We start from the raw sequence: 7,444 nt of genomic DNA, 5'->3' as shown, positions 1-7,444 counted from the left end.
TTTGCTTTTTTATTTTTAGGCTTTAACACTTCAGACCCCAGAGGAAAACCAAGTTACCAGCCAAGGAGTCAAAGGAAAGATGATGAACCTGCTTCTTATGTTCCTCGTGGGAGAGCAGCAGGAAGAAAAACATATTGCGATTCTTCAGAACCTCGCAGGTCAGCGTATGTTTTCTACCGCACTGTGGACGTCACCCAAGAACCAAAGTTCAGTGGATCCACAGGTGGGCTTCTGCTTAACCAGGATTCTTAAAACACCTCAAATGTGCCTGTCTGTATGGTGCTACTTTCTTTTTTGTCCCTGCAGGTTCATGTGAAGTCATTTATGCCCAAATATGGTCAAGACTAAATTTGATCCAGCATAATTTTCATAAGTAGAGTGCAGCAGTATCCACAGTCAGAAATGTAAAGCTTTTTTAAGCTTTATAATTAGTCAGACAGTGTATTCATGACCAATAATTTAGTCATCTTCATAGAAGAAATTCATTTATTTCCCCAGAAAGAGGAATGAACACAATGTTCTGCACAAATATATCGATCCCCTCTTTTTACTGTATTTTGAATGTGATGTATTCTTTAAAAATGTTTAGTAAATCTCAGAGCAGTCCACCTTTCTCTTCCCATTTTACTCTAACTATTGGTAGGTGTAGTTCTGCGGTAGAATTTCAGTTTCCTTTGGGAAATCCTTCCTGTTCAACATCTCTCCTCCCAGCAGGGGATGAAGGAATGACCTTGCTTTGCATGGTGTTTTTCTACAACTGGGATTTCACTGGTGTTTTGATTGTGATGGTTTGATTTGGCTTCATACCACCCCATAAACTGAAGCAGAAGTGCTGAATTTCTGCTGCATTCTGGCCTGAACTGAGAGGAAGCAAAAGTGGCCATTTGTGTGAGCAGGAAAAAAGGAAGAAGAGGCAAAGCCACATCTTCCTGCAGAGTAGTAGGGGCCGGTGAAGAGCCCTGTGGGTACTTGATACTGACACTTGCCTCTTGAAGTTCTGTCTGCAGTTGGAGGTGGGCTTATCTATCAACCAGTGCCATTACAGTTTTAGCCTTGTTGGTTGTAATACTTTGTGATGTTCACAAATGCTGCCCATATCCAGCACGTGTCTAAATGCTACAGACAAAAAACTCATTCCTAGGTCAGCCCAAAGGTCTCCTTCGGAGCACATCAGTCTTCTTGGGCTCAAGAATGGATGTTTCAGAGGTCCACATACCACCTGTGCGGTACAGAGAAAGGCAGGTAGTCAGCACTTAGAGGACAGTAGTGGATAAGGGGGTTGTGTTCACAGCTGCACTCCAGACAGTCTGAAAACAGAGATACATTCAGAGAAAAGGATAGAGATGTTTTCCCAAAGCAATTCTTCCATTGAGTGCTTTGAGGTTTAGGTACTATGATGACATGCATCTTGAAAACACCATCGAATTGATCAGATAGGATTCAGAAATATCATTAATGAAATGTAAGAAGCTAGAGCAGGTAATTTGTAGCTGTTTTTTTCCTTTGGAGCCATAGCCGTATTTAACCTATTACGCAGTTTTCTTAGAGATCATCACAGTTCCACGTCAGGTGCTCAAGTTACACTAGACAGGATCCAAACAACTAACGAAAGAGAAAGAAGAACATAAAACGAGAGGTTAAAGGACATGATACGTATCACTATCTCACAGAGGCGGGAGGAGGAGAATGGCAGTACCATTCCCTGTGCTTACACAGCAGCAGGGCACACATCCTTTCTGTTGCCTTTCCAGGGGATGGTAATACTTGTGCAGCACTTAACAATGCAAAGAAAGGAGGAGAGAGTTCAGGAAGGAGAGTTCCAGCGGAGCGTATTCCCAGAAGCAACTGGCGATCCTTCGGCAATGGAGGTAATATACTTTGGCATCAGCTTCTCATTGCTGAACACCTTATTGTAAATAAAACAACTGAAGAGATTTGAATTGGGTTGTCCACAAAAAAACTTTGGTTTTTTGGTCAATCTTGTTTTCAGCCTCTAGGACCTCGTAATATGTCAAATTCTGAGTAACAGCACAACATTTCTGTACTTCTGTTTGCTTTTTCACTTTTAGGAATTCACTCTTCAGATCCCAACGGAAAACCAAGTTACCAACAAAGGCGTAAAAATAAGGATGATGAAACTGCTTCTGCTGTTCCTTATGTGAGAGCTACCAGCAGAAAGACTGATTCTGATTCTTTGGAACCTCGAAGATCAACATATGTTTTCTACCGCACTGTGAATGCCGCCCAAGAACCAAAGTTCAGTGGATCTACAGGTGGGTTTGATTGTGATTGATTTATTATTTTCAATATTTAGTATTATTTTGTATCTTGGAAAATCATGGAGGTTGGTCTTATCCAAACTTCTGATATCTATTTAGCGTCAATTTTTGTTATTTTTTCTATTATTGTATTTTTAATGTTGGACAGGGGACTGAATTCATTCTCTTTCCATTCATTCATGGCGATATTTTCATTCATCTTTTTTCCGTCTTTCCACTGTCCTCTTGATAGGATGTACTATGTCATGAATTTGACAAGAGCCTACAGGTGGGATTCAAAGTCCTGTATCTTTCTTTTTGGAAATCTGTTTCAGATGGGACCATAATTTTACATCTCTCACTCTATTTTTAACTATCTAATCTGTCACTTTATGTAGAAATTTAGTGGTAAATAATTTCAATAATCATAAGTGAAGAAAGTTATTTCATCTTACCAGTTTCAGTCATCTCGCTTAAGCTGAGTTGAATCTCCATCTTGAGATGCCTCCCTATCTAGAATTTTCAATAAAAGGAACCTCCTTAAGAGAGTTTCTCTGCTCTGTTACCATGAATACAGTTAAATTAAATGAATCTCAACATCACTGCCACATCTTGGCATCAATACTTGTGTGTATTTGGTTTGGGTTTGTTTGTTTTCTTTTAATGTTTGTTTTGGCTAAATGCAGACAAATTGGTACAGAGATTACAGAGAAAACATTATTAATTTTTGCCATAACAACCACCATTACCACTGTTGCCAATTTTCTTTTCAGCAGCACCTGAGCCATATGGTGGGAAATGCTCCAAACCAAAGAATCAGCTTGACACAAATAGAAGATTTTCGACCCAAACGGAAAGCTATGGTAATGCTTACCTGTTGTGTTTAAACTGAAAATTGTAGGATTATTTTGCAATTAATGATTTGAATTAATGTAATTAAGATGGAATTCATAGAAAACAAGAGAATTCATATTTTTAGCCAAATTTCACAGAAAACAGTCACTGGGCAGCTTACTCTGATGCACAGTCAGCTGCCCAGCACAAAAACATCCCATTGCCTTATATCGAGTGTTTGCACAGGCAGGGATAAAAGAGGAGGTTGGATTATGGATTTGTTTAATTGAAAAGCAATTGGTGCCTTTGGGGAGATTTTCAACACAAGAATATTGACTTTGTTCAAGGCGCAGGTGTCCGTGGCAGAATCGCCTCCTTTGGGAGATCCCGTGAGCTTGAGGAAACGCTGCAAGATTACACATGATCTATAAAGTGCTGGAGAAAGTCTGTATTTAACACTGGCTTGTATTTCAGAGATGATGTATGATTCACTTGATGCTTTCATTGATACTTCAACTGACAGAGTATTTAATTCACATATCAGACTGAGAGAGTCTTTCCTGAAATTGGAGCTGAAATTAAGAAACAATGTTGATGTTTATTCCACAGACAAATATACTTCAGGATTTTACAATGCACCACGTTGGAGGAAAAGAAATCCACGTGAAAATGCATACTGTAAGTGTAAAACAACCATTCGGGGAACTGTTTGATAGATATTTTCACGATTAATTCTTTTTTGCAAAAGCAACATCTCTCCCCACCTAGAAAATGTAAAATTGGTCTTAAAGCTTTTGCTGCCAAAATCCACAGGATTCTAAGCAATTCTGAGTCATTTGAAAGAACAGAGAATACTTTGTTTCTTTGCAGACATGTAATTTTGACTGTATAACTAACCCGTGATGTCTGATGTTTTACATTATTACTGAGATGAAAGCAAAGCATTGGAGTCTCTATCTCATGTCCCTTGTAGGAATGGCCAGAGCCTTGGTCTGCACTCCGTGCTTCATTGCGACGCTTCCTTCTTATCTCCCACCTCCGTGTTCCCCACAGATGTTACGGGGACTTTGCTCTGCAGTTGCGCAGTTTGAAATGTGGACTAGCAGAGTGTCCTTATAGTTCTTGCAAGCTTGGCCTTCTGGCTTTCACTGAAAGTTCTCCCCTGAAAGGGCAAAGAGGTGAAGTCTGAACGCTGTTGAGCACGGCCCTTTCTTGAGTTCATCGTTTCACTGGTACTCTGTTCTATAGCAGATGGTCAGTAGCACTTTTTGTGGATGGTCCCATTAGTTTTTGGAGAGTAGGAGCTTGCTCTAGGAGATCAGTCCAAAGCGGGTGGCTCAGAAAAGTGCAGCTTTGTGACTTTGTGTTTCAAAGCCCAGGTGACCCAGCTGTCAGGATGAGTTTACCCAGGGCAGTTCCATATTCTGTGTTAGGCCTTCTGATTCCAGTCTGAGATACAAATTCTGTTGAGGCACCATATAGATACAACCAACCTAAAACCATCTTGTGAAATCCCTCCACCAGGTTTGCTGCTGTATTTGGGTTCTTTGTGCAAGTACCACACCTGCTTGGGAAGGTTTGAGAGGAAAAAAAAACCTAGAGCAGGACATTTTCAAGCCCGGGTGAATTACAGTAGGATGATTGTTTTTCCCTGTTGCTTCTAGACCTGCTGAAAGTTTAATTTTTAAAATGTTTCTGAAACAGTCTATAGTTTTGCTCTAATGAATTATGTACAAAAGGTTACGTATATCTATTTTTAGAGAGGAGCCAAGAAGACTTGGAAGAGAATAACAAAGGAGAACGATATGTAGACATGAGAAAGAGATGAAATGAGTGTGTTAGTTTACAAGAAAAATCAACTGGAAAATCTATAGATGAAAAAGTGGCAAATTCAAAAAATAAGATGCAGGAAGTACACTGTAACATTTCAGAACTGATAGAAATGGAAATTTAAAACTATGCTCTGGATGGTCACATATAAATGTCTTCAATATATTCAGTAAATTTTATCTTATGAAAATTTGATAATTGGAATTATTTTTACAGACTACTTTTTAATGCACAATTAATAAAAGGAATAGATACTATCAGTTTTACTTTGGACTTTCAGAGGACTTTTAATGCCAACAGCAACACTCGTGCATTCTAGAAAGTAATTGTTTCCGTGTGAAAGCCGGATCCTTAGATGGTTCAGCTGTTTGCTGGCTGTTCGAGGGCTCAGTCTGAGTTGGATCTGGAGATTTTGCCACTTGAGCAGGGCAGCAGAACTATGTGATGAACTAAATGAGCTGTGCAACAAAACTTTCAGAATTAACTGAAACATGCTGTACACACAGTTTAAAGCATAAAATATTTCATTTTTACCCCAATCCACAAAAAGGGCTGCAACTCCAGGCCTGGCAACTCCAGACCTGTCAGCCTGACCTCGGTGCCTGGCAGCGTTATGGAGCAGATCATCCTGAATGCAATCACACAGCACCTTCAGGATGGACAAGGGATCAGACCCAGCCAGCATGGGTTTAGGAGGGGCAGGTGCTGTCTGACCAACCTGATCTCCTTTTATGATCAGGTGACCCACCTGGTGGATGAGGGGAAAGCTGTAGGTGTGGTCTATCTAGACTTCAGCAAAGCCTTTGACACTGTCTCCCATAATATACTCCAGCAAAAGCTGGTAGCCCGTGGCTTGGACAAGTGCGCTCTCTGCTGGGTTAAGAACTGGCTGGAGGGCCGGGCCCAGAGAGTGCTGGTGAATGGGGCTGCATCCAGCTGGCGGCCAGTCACTAGTGGTGTCCCCAGGGGTCAGGGTTGGGTCCAGTCCTGTTTAACGTCTTGATTGATGATTTAGATGAGGGGATTGAGACCATCATCAGCAAATTTGCTGCTGACACCAAGTTGGGAGGGAGTGTGGACCTGCTGGAAGGCAGGAGGGCTCTGCAGAGGGATCTGGAGAGACTGGAAAAATGGGCCGATTCCAATGGGCTGAAGTTCAACAAGGCCAAGTGCCGGGTCCTGCCCTTTGGCCACAACAACCCCCTGCAGCGCTCCAGGCTGGGCGCAGAGTGGCTGGAGAGCAGTCAGGCAGAAAGGGACCTGGGGAGACTCATGGACAGGAAGCTCAACATGAGCCAACAGTGTGCCCAGGTGGCCAAGAAGGCCAATGGGATCCTGTCCTGTATCCAAACTGGCGTGGTCAGCAGGACAAGGGCAGTGATCCTTCCCCTGTGCTCTGCATTGGGGAGGCCACACCTGGAGTATTGTGTTCAGTTCTGGGCCCCTCAGGTCAGGAAAGAGATTGAAGTGCTGGAGCGGGTCCAGAGAAGAGCAACACGACTGGTGAAGGGACTTGAACACAAGCCCTATGGGGAGAGGCTGAGGAAGCTGGGCGTGTTTAGTCTGGAGAAGAGGAGGCTTAGAGCTGAGCTCAGCACTCTCTAGAAGTACCTGAAGGGCAGTTCTAGCCAGGTGGGGATTGGGCTCTTCTCCCAGGCAGTCAGCAATAGGACAAGGGGCCATGGGCTTCAACTCTGCCAGGGGAAACTGAGGCTGGAGATTAGAAAGCAATTCTTTGCAGAGAGAGTGGTCAGGCATTGGAATGGCTGCCCAGGGAGGTGCTGGACTCACCGGCCCTGGAGGTTTGTAAACTGAGATTGGACCTAGTCCAGCTGAGATTGGATATAGTCAATGGACTGGAGTTGGACCAAGGGTTGGACTGGATGACCTCTGAGGTCTTTTCCAACCCAGTCCATTCTGTGATTCTGTGAATTATCTTCAGTTTTAAGAAAAAAACCAAACTAAAGTGTACTTCTGGGTGAGGATGGACCAGGCTCGGGATCAGTACCAGGGGTGCTGCAGGAGCAGGTGTCTCCCAGCACGGACACACCGGGGGGACCTGTTGACCTCAGCACCCCTGGGCCCCACCATGGCCCAGTTCAGCAGCCCTGGGCCCGAGGGCTCAGCCCAGGGACAGCCCCACAACCAGGGTCACAGCGGTTCCTGCTGCTGCCCCGAGGGTCACCAGCCCCAGGCAGCCCTGAGCCAGAGTGCAGTGTCTGAGCTGGGCTGAGCTGGAAGGGGCTGCAAAACAGCTCAAGAGGAGCTGATGGAAGAAGGTGCCGTGCGTTTGGCACCGGGGATGAACTGACACCCTCAGTTTGGTATCCGGATCCGTGCTGGGCTTGCACATGGACTAAGCCCCAGCTCAGAGCACAAATCGCTGTTCCCAGCCCTGGGTGCCAAGCGCTGGTCCTGCTCTCTCCTCCCCGGTGCGGCCCGAGCACACGACTGCCCTGCCTGCTCCTGCCTTGGGGCTTGGGGAGCTCGCGTCAAAAGGAAAGACAGACTCGTGTGGTTAT

The 7,444-nt window shown here is 44.1% G+C and overlaps 1 long non-coding RNA gene across 1 annotated transcript; it reads left to right on the top strand.

The window, feature by feature from the left end:
* Positions 1–2,996: 2,996 nt before the first annotated feature.
* On the top strand, positions 2,997–5,114 carry LOC135576270 (uncharacterized). The gene is made up of 3 exons (XR_010467851.1): positions 2,997–3,121; positions 3,702–3,770; positions 4,855–5,114. It is a non-coding gene; the product is annotated as an uncharacterized LOC135576270 (long non-coding RNA).
* The last annotated feature ends 2,330 nt before the right edge of the window (positions 5,115–7,444 follow it).

The sequence above is a fragment of the Columba livia genome, chromosome 24, assembly GCF_036013475.1.
Source record: "Columba livia isolate bColLiv1 breed racing homer chromosome 24, bColLiv1.pat.W.v2, whole genome shotgun sequence".
Classification (NCBI taxonomy): Eukaryota; Metazoa; Chordata; class Aves; order Columbiformes; family Columbidae; genus Columba; species Columba livia.
Note: the sequence above shows the minus strand (reverse complement) of the source record. Positions and strands in the feature narration are given on the sequence as shown.